The sequence below is a fragment of the Prionailurus bengalensis genome, chromosome B3 (assembly GCF_016509475.1).
Source record: "Prionailurus bengalensis isolate Pbe53 chromosome B3, Fcat_Pben_1.1_paternal_pri, whole genome shotgun sequence".
Taxonomy (NCBI): domain Eukaryota; kingdom Metazoa; phylum Chordata; class Mammalia; order Carnivora; family Felidae; genus Prionailurus; species Prionailurus bengalensis.
Genome location: NC_057355.1, coordinates 117508262 through 117523794, shown reverse-complemented (window position 1 = coordinate 117523794; position 15533 = coordinate 117508262). Strand labels below are relative to the sequence as shown.

At 41.9% G+C, this 15533-nt stretch overlaps 1 protein-coding gene across 14 annotated transcripts in view; it reads right to left on the bottom strand.

The window, feature by feature from the left end:
* SIPA1L1 (signal induced proliferation associated 1 like 1) overlaps positions 1 to 15533 on the bottom strand; it is a 368796-nt gene that overhangs the window by 258573 nt on the left and 94690 nt on the right. Inside the window, exon 4 of one of the 14 annotated variants that reach the window (XM_043556493.1) lies at positions 14358 to 14388. The exons of the other annotated variants lie outside the window; for them this stretch is intronic. The gene's annotated coding sequence lies outside the window, so the exon portion shown is untranslated. The remainder of the gene's footprint in view (positions 1 to 14357; positions 14389 to 15533) is intronic. 14 annotated transcript variants of the gene reach the window in all.

Below are 15533 nucleotides of genomic sequence, written 5' to 3'. Positions count from 1 at the left end.
CAGACATGTGTTTGTACATGCTCTCCATTTCACTAAGACAAATTCCTAGAAATAAATTCCTGGGGCCAAAGTATACATTTAAACATGCTACAAGTGTACAATAACTCTAGAAAAATTTTCATCAGTATTGTTTAAGAAATCTTAGTCATCATTTATTTACACATAACTATATGAAAAACCTGGCAACCCAGACTAAATAACTTCTCTGAAGTTATGCTTAATTAATGGCCTCCTCCTCTTACAAAGATTTTAGAGCATTTTACAGAAATGGGTACAGAAACCTGGGGAAATACTCTCTAGCTATAAATGGATACCCTGAGAAATAAATCTATCGACATCAGTTATAGGACTGACCAAAAATCAATGAAGTCCCAAAACAGAAACATAACAGAATATAAAACCAAATAAAAAATTGCATACATGTATTTTTATGTTGTAGGTGTACAGAAAAATTACATAAGGGTATTTAACAAAATGTTAAAATATACTGTTGGGTTTAGGATCTGGGTAGTTTTTACTTTTTTTTTTAATTTCCTTTTATTTGTTTGCGTTATTTACACTGAACACATGTCATTGTTAAGATTAAAAACTAAGCTAGAAGATCTGAGAAAAATACAGTCCCCTGATAAAAAATAAGACAACAGACGTCTTCTTCCTGTTCACAAAACAAATGAAACTGGTGACAGAGAACTTTTTCAGTCTTTAAGGTTTTTCTCCCATAGACTTTTCATCAGTCTTCTGGCATATGACACAGGGTTTTTCAACAAAGCACATGGCAGCAGAACAAGTAAGGAAAGAAAAGCAGCAGGAAACTGGCACCTCCATAAACACCAAAAAGTCATGCTTAGATGAGACATTCTCCACCCCGCCTCCAAACCTGAGCCAGTGGTGCTGACTCTGCACCATACACAGAAAATGTGGGCATTTTCTGCTAGGAAAGTCATTCTTGGTTCCTGTGATGGAATTAAATATATGGGTATTTCCTGGTTTGCTATCAAAATCACCATGACTTCCAGGTACTCTCTATCTGAACAAAAAAAAAAAAAAAAAGGAGCTGGAGACTTCCCTGTTGCAGGAAGCATAGCCTTAGGTCTAACGTTCATTATATCCTAGAGACCCACAGAGGTGAATTCCACTCCCTAGGAACACAGGAATAAGCTACTCACCAGGTAGCATTTTACCCATTATCTCAATTACCCTTCCTAAGAGAACGAAGGTTACTTCATTTGTTCAGAGAGAAAAACAATAGCCATATGGAGTTTTCTATCCCAGCCAATCAAATCATCCACACTGAGCTACGGAATTGGAACCAAAACTAGAATCTAAATAGTCCTTCCTTCGGGATAGTGTCTTGCTAATCAATGGCAATTAAAAACAGAGCTTTAGCAAACCAAAGATCGAAACCCTAATATCAAAACAGCTGCAGCCTTCTTGGTGTCCCTTTGGTTTCAACCACCACCAAGAAAGTCGCTCAGTCCTGACTCCAGCAGCAACTCTCCCACTTTGGAACAGGCTGGCTCAAAGAGTAAGCACCCCACTGAGAGTAACAGCCTTGTTCTCCCAGCCTAACTTCAAACAAGACAAAACAGCCACAATGTGTTGTCACATTTTTTTTTTTACAACTGGATTTTAAATGCAGGCTGTTATGAAGAGTCTCTTGGCTACAGTTCAAAGGACCAAGAACATCCTAATGCAAAAACATTTTCAGCTTCCCCAAATTCTACTTCTTTCAGCCAATTTCAGTAAGTTCTCTTTATCTCAACTAAAAAATTCATGTTATTCTTGTTTTAAGTGTCCAGAGCCTCTTCAAAATAACAGAATTCCAGTGGCTAGAGTTAGCACACAGGCCATTTCAAGTGAGTCAATGCCTCAGAACACAACCAGTCCCAGGGGGACCTGCAGTGGGGGACAAGGAGGTGGGTGGTCAAAGTATTAGCCCCTATGAGTTCAATAAATCACCAATCCACGCAGATTCAGCATGATGACTCGATGAACCAGGTGATTAACCAGACGATGGAGAGCAAAAATGACACCAAATCCTAAACCCCAGAAGACAGCCACACCAGACATTCAAAGGACCATTCAACGATAGTAGTAACAGGGCACGAAGTTTGGACCAAGCCCGGGGGCTACCGCAGCCAGCAAGACACATCCAACTGCCCTCGATAAACTCAATGGCTAATGAAGACAAAGACACAGAAGTGGAAATTATAACTGGATACATGCCATAGTCATCATAACTACCATCGTTTCATGAGAGCCTTGAACCTGCTTGTAATTGTACGTATTTTCATTTCAGATTCACAATTACTCTATCACGTGAGTGTTACAAACCTTGGGCAAGTTCTGTGGGCCTTAGTTTCTTCATTTCTAAAACGAAGGTAACACCTACTCCATGGGAGTAAGAGTACATGCAAAAGCACGTACAACACTGCCTGACATGTGGCGGGTGATAAAGGTCAGCTCTTACTATTATAAAATCATTGGTGTGGTTGGTGTTATTATCACTGGAAAGACAACCAAGAGAAAAAAGTTAAGACCCCTAAGAGAAAGAAGAATGGTAGCTGCCATATACAGTCAAAGGGCCTCAGACAAGCTCCTTCAGCTTCCTCGTGTGTAAAATGGGATGAGGCTACCTGCCCCCTCCTCCTCCTCACAGGGCTGTGCTGAAGGCCACAAGAAAGCATCTTTAGCCAGAGAACACAAAGCCGGAAAAAAAAAAAAAAAAATCAAAAGTAGGGTTTTAAAAAAATCCCAGGACAGCTATGGAAGAAGAAAAACCACGGTAAACTCCCCACTAGCTAGTGACGCCAGGTATCATACCGGGAGTCTTGCATCGGCAGGGGGATCAGAACCTCGAGGGAAGTATTTGACCTCATTGTTCCCCATCATTTTAAAGGCAATCCCGAAGTGCTGGGAAATCCAACAGCCCAAAGGCACCACAGGCTCACCTGGGGCACCACGAGGCCACACAGGAGAGACAGATCTAAGCTGCATTTTATTTCAGCTATGAACATCTGAATGAAGTGATTTTCAAGCTTTATTCTTTATTTTATTATGTCTTACAAAGTTTCCTTTCACCACAATACTAATTGTAAAAGTGAATAGAAGATGAAGTTTCCAATTCTGGCTCGTACAACTTCAAACACACGCACAAGCTTCTGGCACTATTTTAATCTTGTGCTCCGTTCTGGAAGACCACAGACACCGAACAAACAGCTCCGGTCCTGTGAAGTTTTCTGAATACGTGCCCTCTCTCTCTCTGTGGGGTCTACTCAGCTCATCAACTGGCAAATGCACTCTCAATTATGGTTTGAATATTTTAATAATTTTAATTTAAAAATATTAAGAACATAAATGAGGATTTTTTTTGTCCCATTCTATTTTCCAAATCCTCCAAAATTAGCACCTATTACTTACCTCGTCAGCAAAAAGGAAGTCTTTAAAATAAACAAAAAGGCAAACTATTTAATTTTAATTAGAAACCCCGGCAAGCTACCTAATATCTATTTATTTATTTTGTTTGGCACAACAACTACAATTAACTGGGACAGAAAATGTATTTTGCAAGAGAAATTCAGGTAAGAAGTATCTGTCATCCAACTGTTAAAATCAACAAATGTCAGAGACTTGTACACTTATCAGTGTTTTACATTTAATTAAGAAGTAATTATGCTAATATTAGTATCAAATGCATATCTCCGTACAGCACATATGCATTTAGTTAGCTAACCAGCAGCACAACCAATCAGAGAGAGAATGTCCAGTGCCTACCATTCACAGCAGACTTCAGACAGATGGACAGATTCAGCCAAGCTAAAATCTAATTTGGTTTTCAAACAAATTTTCCAAGAAAGAAACAGTAATCTGTGTAGATAAACAGGATTCAGCTTCAGCTTCTGGCTGATAACTTCTCTCCAGAAAACCAGAGATGGGGGAGAACTGCTTATCTTCCTTAATACGTGGGGTAGACAGTGATCAATCAACAAATACTTTCTCCAAAGGGGGTAAAACTGTACCTTGATTCTAATCCTAGACTCTCATCGAAGCACCAGACAACTGAGTATCCTCTAGGATCACGGAACATGGAGGAGGTCACACTTCTTGAACAACAGAGTTTCTCTAACTTATTCCCTGCCCCGACCTTCCGCATTCAGATACCAGAAATCAAAAGCTCCTACTTGTATTTTCAGCTTGATACACTGATTTTCTTTCTACCTTGGGACACATAAAAACTGTCAATGCAGCAATCAGATTGTATGTTCCTTTCCACTAATTACAATTATTTCAGATGAACAAGTTTTCTCTGCCCAAATAGAATATGAGCCCATTTTTAAAGTTTTTATACTTCAGTACTTAATTGTTTATACTTAAATTTGGCATCTGCTAGCTTTCACTCAGCCTTCTAACCCTGGGCACCGATAGGCCCTGGGGTGGAGGTGCCTCCATGTTTAGGAACTGGCTCTTACGGGCGCAAAACAAGAATAGACAGCTGCCTAGTCCAGGCCTCGGTGGCAAGGACCACATCATCACCTTCTTCAAAATCTCCCAAAGCTATGGGGATCATTCACAATCCCCTCACATAATACAAAATCTGTAACTCAACAGTACATGGCGGTAAAGTCCAGAGTTGCAAACAAGGAGTGGGTGGCATATACCTCCTGGGCCTGGCTCAACAATGCCTAATGTCAACACCATTCTCCAGAAGCCAGAGAAAAAGAGGTCACCCTTGTTTCTCACAGTCTGGCACAGTACATGGGCTGAGTACAAAAAAAAAAAAAAAATCACATCTCCTGATCTCCCACGATGAGCAAAAGAAATGTCAACCCGGGAACGGTGTATGGGAAACAGTCTCAGGCACTGAGAGGCTTGGGGCATATTCTTTCCCTATTCTAAGAACTACAACTCAGGAGAGTCTGGGAATTTTTTAAGCTTATGTCTTCCGAAGTTGCTCTGATTTCAAAACATTCTCCTATAAACCCAAAGAAAAGTACTAAATGGCACACTTCTACTTTTTCAGAGCAAATGCTAATTTGATTGAGAATTTTATACTGGTCTCACAGAAGTAAATGAAGTCATTCTTTGTGTCCACAGAGGGCTGGGAAGGGCTGTCGCTCCCAACTATTTGTAAAGGCTCTGGGCACCTGACAGGAGGCTATGGGTATTACTTTCAGAAACATGAATTACCTGGCTGTGTCCCTAATGCACCTGCTAAGTATAGCCAGAAACTAGAGCCCCACCTCAGAGTACCAATCACACACACACACACACACACACACACACACACACACACACACAGAACTTTATAACACCGCTGACCTCTAACCTTCAAAAATGTCTTGTTTTGTTTTGTTTTAATGACTATAATAGGATTGCCTGGACAGGAACTGATAACCAAAGAAAAACATGTCCAAGACTGGATTTCATGTTATTTATCTCTTGTGGGTCCAACAGATAAAAACTGTAACTCCAGGCTCTCCTTCTCCCTCCCACCTAAGCCAAGTGCCAAGAGGTGGACTCCTGGAGCTCACAGGCTGGGAGAAGGCACACCTAATGCAAGTTATTTTCTGCACCAGGAGGAGAAGATGAGTCATTACTGCACCACTACATGGAAGCTGTCCCTGCTGACCCCCTTCCTTTCTAAGACAGAGGTTGCGGCAACTCTAACTACAGCTGCATGTTTCTGCCATCTAATATTTCAAGCTCAGTTTGGTCTTAAAAATCTAAATTCTACATGGAAATCATTCTACTTAACCTGCTTAACATAACAAGATTGTAACCATCAAGAAAAATCACTGAGGGGCACCTGGCCGGCTCAGGTGGAAGAGCACGAGACTCTTGATCTCGGAATTGTGAGTTCAAGCCCCAAGTTGGGTGTGGAGATAACAAACTTACGGGGCGCCTGGGTGGCTCAGTCGGTTGAGCGTCCGACTTCGGCTCAGGTCATGATCTCACAGTTTGTGGGTTCAAGCCCCGCATCGGGGTCTGTGCTGACAGCTCAGAGCCTGGAGCCTGCTTGGGATTCTGTGTCTCCCTCTCTCTCTGCCCCTCCCCTGCTCATGCTCTGTTTCTCTCTCTGTCAAAAATAAATAAACATTAAAAAAAAAACTTAAAAAGAAAAATCATTGAGTCTTAACAGCAAGTGTCAAGGAAGGGCACCTGCAAATATATTTGTTGGTTTCCCAAGGGTCCTGTTGCCTAAATCATCTCAAGTACATTAAATATCGACAACATTCTCTGCTTCAATTTGGCATGTGGCACGTGGTTTGAAAACCAATGTCATTTTTACCCCTTCAGAAGCCCATTGGAAGGAATACAAGGAACTACAATAAGTATAGAAAGGTAAAATCCTTTATCGGTGATTAAATTTCAACAGTTTTCAAAACTGATATACTGATTAGCCTAAAAGATAATTTCCTTATAAAAAATATTAGAAACAGTAGGCAGTACCCACTAAGGCCTTATATATAATGCATCAATTATCTCCTAACACTAGATATTGAGCTGCAAAATGTAAAACAGAATTAAGGAAGTCTAAACATTTTCCAGAGACAGAATGACCACTGTGAAATCTCTTACAGTATAAAAATCAAATCTCAGGACTTTTTTTTTATTTGATTTGATATTTGATTTTATTTATTTACTTTGAGAGTGAGAGAGAGAGAGAGAGAGGGAGGGAGGGAGGGAGAGAGAGAGAGAGAGAGAGAGAGAGAAAGCGCAAGTGGAGGAGGGGCAGAGAGAGAGGGAGAGAGAAAGAATCCCAAGCAGGCTCCACATTGTCAGCACAGAGCCTGATGCAGGGCCCAAACTCACAAACTGTGTGTGAGATCACGACCCGAGCTGAAGTCAAGAGTCGGACACTTAACCAACTGAGCCACCCAGGTGCCCCAAATCTCAGGACTTTTTAAACCTAATACCAACCTATAAGCACAAAATTTATCTCCCCACACATTACTATAAACTGGCTCCCAGATGAACGATGCCCAGAAGTTTCCAAGGGATACTCCAACAATCACCCCGGTGTGCAGCATGCCATATTATCATGCTATACCATCGAGAAGAAAATGTAAACAGTCACAGAAACAAAGGCTCTATTAGCTTGATCAAATCTTCAAATAATCAGCTTTTCTTCATATTCTGCTATCACTCTATCAGAAAACAAATCACACTTAATATTTATACACATTTATTTCAACTTTCCATTAAATGTTAACAAAATAACATTTTTTTCCATAATTAATTACTAGAATTACAGAAATTAATTCCAAGTTGCCAGGAACAAAAAAAATCTTATTACTGTTCCATGCTTTGGCAAACCTTGTTCTTGCATCTATACTGTGGGCTTTGAGTCAAGTAAAATGAAATCTTGGCTAGAAAGGAGATATATTAATTTAGAGTAGTGACCCTTTCTAAAGAGAATGGGAGAGGATGCCAGTAATACACATTCTGTATTTTTTAAATTAGCCTACAAGATTTTATATTTTTAGTTACTTCTATTCCACTTGGTTATTTTATCCGAAAAGAAGTTTAAAGTGTTATTAACATTTTGAAGCAACATATCAAAAAGGGTTTTAAAATCTTGATCTCTCGGGGCGCCTGGGTGGCGCAGTTGGTTAAGCGTCCGACTTCAGCTCAGGTCACGATCTCGCGGTCCGTGAGTTGGAGCCCCGCGTCAGGCCCTGGGCTGATGGCTCAGAGCCTGGAGCCTGCTTCCGATTCTGTGTCTCCCTCTCTCTCTGCCCCTCCCCCGTTCATGCTGTCTCTCTCTGTCTTAAAAATAAATAAACGTTGAAAAAAAATTAAAAAAAATAAAAATAAAATCTTGATCTCTAACAAAACATCTAGAACCAGGAGAAAGGAGTCTTAATTAAAAATGTAACCAGAGGCATCTGGGTGGTTCAGCGGGCTAAGAATCCAATTCTTGATTTCGGCTCAGGTCACGATCTCACAGTTTCATGAGTTTGAGACCCATAGCGGGCTCTGTGCTGACTCTGCAGAGCCTGCTTAAGATTCTCTCTCTCTCTTTCTCTCTCTCTCTCTGAATAAAAACATAACCAGTTTTTTTCATCAACTACAATAGCTACGCCATAGGAACAACTATCCAAGATTCATCCAACTTTTACTCAACAAGTGTGTATGTAGGACTTACTGTGTCCCACACGCTATATCCAGCCATGGACAGACAACGATGAAACAAGACAAACACAGCACCTGACTGCAGGAATTGTACAGAGTGTATGTGTCCTTCTGTGCCACCACCTCTGGGCTCAAAGAGAAAATGTGCTTCATCATCAATCCTAACTAGGGCTGAACAAATCTCCTTCTTACAACGATACCCGTAAATGAGACAATTTTTATTAAGAAGTATAAAATTATAATCCTCTCCAAAGAGCAGTATGATGGATATATTTTTATAAATAATCTAGATGGCTAAAAGCCCAACCAGAGCCCTTTGGGAACTTCTGGCCAATAATACAAGGACAGTGGCCACTGGAGGCCTGGCTGGAGCTGGAGCTGGTTCTTTTCTGGGACTAGGGAAGCCAGCCCAGGAAAGGCCACATAGGGCGCTCCTGCCTAAATGCTTACCAGCCTAAATCCCATGGGAAAAACTCCCTGTGCAAGACTTTGGACCTGAAACAGACCCGTAAATAACCTCCATCTATGGCAGACTTAGTGACTGTGTACATAAAATAAGCCCCAGAAATACCACCATTCAAACAGATTTATAACAATACCACGTTTCCAGTCACCTCACAGCCATGAATTCATCAGGTCGACAAGATTCTGAGAATTTATACAATCAGAATTATAGTTCATAAAACAAACAACTAGGTTTCGTGATCTTTCCTAAACCATCAGTGGTTTCTCAATAACGACATAAAAAGGGTCCAGGGGCACCTGGGTGGCGCAGTCGGTTAAGCGTCCGACTTCAGCCAGGTCACGATCTCGCGGTCCGGGAGTTCGAGCCCCGCGTCGGGCTCTGGGCTGATGGCTCAGAGCCTGGAGCCTGTTTCCGATTCTGTGTCTCCCTCTCTCTCTCTGCCCCTCACCCGTTCATGCTCTGTCTCTCTCTGTCCCAAAAATAAATAAAAACGTTGAAAAAAAAATAAAAAGAAAAAAAAAAGGGTCCAAATTCTTTAGGTGCTCCAAGTCCTAGATGAGTGGGTTTCAACCTGATTTTTCAACTCTTTTCCCCCACACCCCTCTACACAGCCATCACTCCAGGAAAAGTGAACTATTCTCTCTTACCTGAACACACTCCTCTCTTTACCTTTTCCCATGCCTTCTCTCCTGTGTTCCATATGTTCTGAGTGGCCACTGATAAAGTGCCTCTCTAATTCCGAATTACATCCACCCTGTTGTGCCCAGTTGAAGGGCCACCTCTTCCTCAAGCTTGTGTTAGTGCCCCTTCTACTGAACTTCTGGTGGGCTCTCTCTGTGGAAAGGTATGCATTTTGGAAAAAACACCACTGAAATCTCAACTCTGCCATGTACAGGTTAGGCCTTGGGCAGCGGACTTGCCTCACTAGCCTCAATGTGGACAACACAGGGGTTTCAGGAACTACTCTGCAAGGTTTAGGGGTTTCTGGGCAACGTCTGTGGCCATGCGTTCAAATCTCAGTGCTAACACAACTGCAAACGGACTGACGGAACTGACACGCCATGAGCCTCAGCTTCCTCATTGGGAGAAAGTGTTCCCATTTCTCAACTCGGAGGAGCTCCACTTATTTCATGGCGGAATGACAGGTGTCAGGGAGCCACTGCAGAGCTGACTCCCATGCCTGGGCCCTGGCGCCCCCACCCCCCATCCTCAGGGTTAGCGGCCCTCCTCTCTCTAGGCTCCCGTCGCACCCTATGCTCCCCTCCGTCACGGTATTACTGGCCCCCTCCATCTGGTGGCACATTTATAACCCAAGTGTAGACTGTCTGGCATTCTGCAAGCACTCTGATGAATACATACACTAGGTCTAAAGTGTTTCACAGGTATAAATCGAAGCACACCAATAAAATCAGGACCCTGTGTGATTCTCAGGCTGAAAAACAAAGGAAAACACCTGTTGAGAGGCTACTTATTCTTTCAGGTCCAGTTCAGATAATAATGCCCTTGACTCACTGAAATACTAGAGCTGGGGCTGTGCCAACACTCCATAGCTGCCTCCTCCGGGAAGGCTTCTGCTGCTTCCCCAAGAAGGACACTTGACTTTGCCACAGTGAAGCAATTCATCTCTAGCAAAACATACCACACCCTTCCCTGTACTTTTTTTTTTTTCTTAACCACCTTACCTCCCCAATCTGAAGGTCAAGGAGGGCAAGCAAGGCCTGTGTGTGACTGGCCTTCCTTCCCAGCCCCTCCCTCCCCCCCCCCCCCCACAGAAAAGGGAAATGAAATGGATTAAAAAGGAGCATTAAAGCTTCAAGAGAAAAATCATCCAAATCACAAGCCAATTCAACATCTCATGATTGCTCTGCCAAGTGACTCATCACCTCTGAGACCCCAAAGTCAGGGTCTGAATAGAACTAGACAGCCAGTCCTCTTACAACTACAGGAGGAATTCAGCAGAATCTCCCAAAATCAAAAGAAAAGCTTTCCCCTGAAAAAGGTTTTCATTAGTGGTAAAAGAATCAGAAACAAGAGAAAACACTTAACTGAAACAAAAATGTTGGGGGGGGTGGTTGCAGCTCTTTCTGTCCTTTTAAACTTTATAATGTTCATGATACTTTAATTTAATATTCTTCCCTCCTCAAGCCAAATAGTTTTCTTAGGGAAAAAAATCAATGCTTTACATTCCATATTCATGAGCAGTTACAAAAATAAACGAGCACACACAATGGTAGAGCTTTTAAAAATTAACGATTAATCAAATTAATGAAAGAGGACTTATAAAATGTATTTTGAACCCGCTGTTTTCCAATTCGGGTATCACTTCATTAAAACATCTGCTTTCTACCTCTGACACTTCAGAATCGGCAACCCTGGAACACACACCCAACGCCCCCCACCTTTTTGGTGAGGGGTAATGGCAGGGAAGAAGGGGAAGGTTGTGGTTCTGGAATTAAATACTGACTTCCCCTCTCCTTGTCCGTGGCACATTCCCTGACAGAGTAAAAAGAAACAGAAGCTTGAATTGCATTCCGAGCTCACTGAAGCGTGAGAAGCCAACCACGAAAACAAGTTCATGGGGGGCAACCTGGTGATCCCTTGTGTTGCCCTGCCCTCTGTGAAGTCCGCCTGCCGAGGAGCCCCCAGCTCTCCTTAGGGCGCCAGAGGGGAGCTGTTGGAAATGCTCTCCCCAAGCTAAAATCAACCTCGTTCATCCAAGAACAGTAAGCAGGGAAGCCAGAGGGAGGAAAACCCTGCTCTCCTAGGATTTTGGGACCGATTCCAAGAACTCTGCTTCTCTCGCTGCCAGCAGCACCCATCAATTCCCATAGTAACCAGCCCACGGCTTTCCAACTGGCCCCCAAGGGAGGCGGGCATGCTGCAGAAAGAAGCACATGGGAGTGTGACCCAAACCTCAGGCACCCTTCCAGTGTGCCTTCAACATTCCCACTCTACCTCCCTGCTGCCCTTAATTCCCAGGTTACCACACGGTTCTCTCCTTTGCCCCTTCAAGCTGGCGCTGAGACAATGAAGGGACTGTTTTCCTAGGGCTCCGCACAAAACAATCTCCTGTTTTCTGATGCAATCTTGGTTCAGGTCTACTGGGTACTAAAGCAATCATGTTCCCCCCACCATACTGGGCATAAATGTTTGCTGAATGAAGGAATCCTCTGGTACAGAAATAACGATTTCAAAGATAAAGGGGTATAGATTTGAGATCCAGGACGGGAATGAAGAGGCTGCACTCCAAAACGGAATGAAGAGCTGATAAAAGGGTGCTGAAGTAGGTGGAGACACCTCGTCTTTGTGAAGAACGGGATTTGGTTCTTGTGATGAGCAAGCAGGAGTGGGAACAGGAGGAGGAAGGCCACACAAAGGGGACTGACAGTATTTCTGTCCCCAACACACTCACCAAGGGCACTGCAATCAAGAACCATGGCTCATGACGGTGATGGGCTTAGAGGATATGAAAAGCATACCTGGTGATTTTCAACAGGGAAAGGGAGAAGGATCAAAATGGGGGGAAGACATTTCGAGAGGTAAAAATATATTTAGCTGATTCTAACATGTTTATCTAAAAGATTACTATGTTGAGATTTTTTTAACTAAAAAAGTAAAGGAGAGAATCAAATTAAAAGTGCTCAGCCTGGGCTATGAGCCCATCTGCAGGATTTCACATCTTCAACAGAATTTAATGGCGGAAAGGAAAGGAGATCATGAGGGTGACAGGAGGCTACCATTGCCCTTGGAGTCCATGCCCCACTCAGAGGATGCACATGTCATTAGTAGATGCTGAGTAACACGTCTGCAGGGTTGTAACATACAAGCTATACATGCGTCCATGATACATCTTAACAGATACTCCCAAATCACTTTCTAGTCAGGATCCCACAGCAGTATGGAGGGCTCCTTTAAACACTTACCTACTGGATGCACGGCACTGTGCTAATAACAGACTCTCAAGCAATAAAACAAAGACCCCCAAACATGACTCCGCATCACCAAAAGCAGAGGGGAAATGGAAGGCAAAATATGGAAACGGTAAACTTTACTGGGATAGAAGGTAAGATTAAGAACAACTGTTCTTGGGGCACCTGAGTGACTCAGTCGGTTAAGTGTCCAACTTCGGCTCAGGTCATGGTCTCATGGTTCGTGGGTTCGAGCCCTGCATCAGGCTCTGTGCTGACAGCTCAGAGCCTGGAGCCTGCTTCGGATTCTGTGTCTCCCTCTCTCTCTGCCCTTCCCCTGCCCACGCTGTCTCTCTCTGTCTCTCAGAAATAAATAAATGTAAAAAAAAAAAAAATTTTTTTTTTTTAAAAAGAGCAACTGTTCTTCATATTATCAGTGACAAACCTCCTTAAAAGTAAATCTTTCAGGGCGCCTGGGTGGCAGGTCATGATCTCATGGTTCATGGGATCGAGCCCCGTGTCAGGCTGCTACACACTGACAGTGCAGAGCCTGCTTGGGATTTCTCTCTCTCTCTCTCTCTTTCTCTCAAACTAAATAAGTAAACTTAAAAGGGAAAAAGAAAAGAAAAAAATTTTTTCAAAAAAACATTTGATATTGAAAAATATCAAAATCAACACAGAAATTTATTGCAATCCCAGTAAGATTAACAGGATATTCTTTTGGGAATTCAGAATCTATGTTTAAAGTTCATATGGAAAAATAAGGGAGCAAAAATAATGAGAGTAATTATGAAAAAAAAGAGCAATAAAAGAGACAAGGCTTAATACTTGCCTAGTTAAACATGTTATAAATACATAATAATCTCAAAAGTGTGAAACTGGTCCATGAATAGACCATCAAATCAAAAGATAAAATGAAAATTCTAAAAATACTTTGGAGAGCTTTGTAAGATAAAATGTGACATTTAAAATCAGCGCAGAAAAAACAAATCCCTCTATAATGGTTTTGGCACACTATACAGCCACATGGAAAAGAGAATGGGATACCAACTCACCAAAAAAAATCTCAAATTGATCAAAGAATCCGACGTTAAAAAAAGAAACAAAAAGATTAAAAGAAAGCAGGAAACATTTTTTATACTCTTGGAGAGCATAAGACAACCTTCCTAGGAAGAACATGAAATCTAAATCTCATAAAGTAAAACATAAATAAATATGATTATCCAAACATAATAAATTCATAGACTGCAAGTTAGCACAAATGACAAAACACACACCCAGTGGAAAAAATCAAGAGCTCCTACCACAAAATGGAATAGCTTCTGTTTTTATATAAAGAACTTATCTCATTAGAGAAATGGATAAAGGATCACAGAAGTCAATTCACAGAAAGAAAAACTGCTCTTAAACACAGGACAGTATATACAGCCTCATCTATAACAAGAGAAATGCAAAGGAAAACGACAAAAAGATTCCCTTTTCAGCTATGAAACTGGCAAGGATTAAAAGGTCTAATCACACACTCCTGGCAAGAGGAAGGAGAAGGGCACACATGGCTGATGGGAGTGTAGACTTGTACAATGCCCGTGGAGAGCAGTTTGGCAATACTTACGACAGCCATGAAGACACATATTCTTTAACCTGGAAATTCCTCTATATAAACCTGTATACTTTCAAGTTCAAGGACTGCCACAGAGGCACTATTAATATCAAAAGATCAGAAAGAAAGTCCATCATTATGAGACCGGATAATAAAGTACAACCATAAACTGGAACAGAACAGAAAGAAAGCATAGTGCAGTATGCTACAATCTATATAAAAAATAAATTTTAAAAAGCATCCATACTGAATGCAACATGACATTTCTAGATTAGATCCTGGAAAAGAAAAAGGGCATTAGTAGAAAAACTGGTGAAATCTGAATAAAATTTATACCATTTAGTTTCACTGTATAGCCTTTTGGATTTTACTCTGTGGACATGTATTAGCTATTTAAAACATAACGTTTAATTTTTTAAAAACCTGATCATTGGGGCACCTGGGTGGTTTAGTCAGTTGAGCATCCGACCCTTGATTTCAGCTCAGGTCATGATCCCAAGGTTACGGGCTCAAGCCCTGCATCGGGCTCCATACTCAGCATGGAACCTGCTTGGGATTTTCTCTCTCTCTCTCTCTCTCTCTCTCTCTCTGTCTCTGTCTCTCCTCTGCCCCTCTCTCCCCAGCTTGCACACTCACCCTCTCTCTAAAATAAATAAAATGAGAGGTGCCTGGGTGGCTCAGTTGTTAAGTGGCCGACTTCAGCTCAGGTCATGATCTCGTGACTTAGGAGTTCAAGCCCCGCATTGGGCTCTGTGCTGACAGCTCAGAGCCTGGAGCCTGCTCTGGATTCTGTGTCGCCCTCTCTCTGCCCCTCCCTGGTTTGCACTTTGTCTGTCTCTCTCTCAAAAATAAATAAACATTAAAAAAAATTCTTTAAAATAGATCAAATGAAATAAATTTTTTTAAAGTCCCTAATTATTTTGCGATTAAACCTACATCATACATGGCACTGATACCGCTAATAAGAAACATCAAGGGTAGAAACATGGCTTCAACACTTCTAACGCTTGAATTATTGCACCTAAATACCCATCTTTATTACCTGCTAGATGACTGGCCCTTTAAGGTAGGGGCCATGTCAACTCATCTCTGTACTCAAAGAATCTAGAGAGTATTTGCCACATGGTAAGGGTTCAACAAATGAGAGTCAATATTAGCATGTTCTGGTCCAGTGATTCAATTTTTGATTAGTAAGAAATTTTGTATTTCAAATATCCAAACCCCTAGAAGGCTAGGAGTTTCCCTCGGTCCTTAGTTCATAATGACACGGAAGAGAAAAGGAGGAGGCAGAGAAAGGTGAAGTGATTCTCACTGAGGAGGATCTGGGCATGAAAACATAGGGAGGCAAACAGAGCTCTGTGCCGGGAGCTGTAGGGACTATACAGATGAAGAAGACACAGTCTTTACAGTAAAAGTCAGGCAT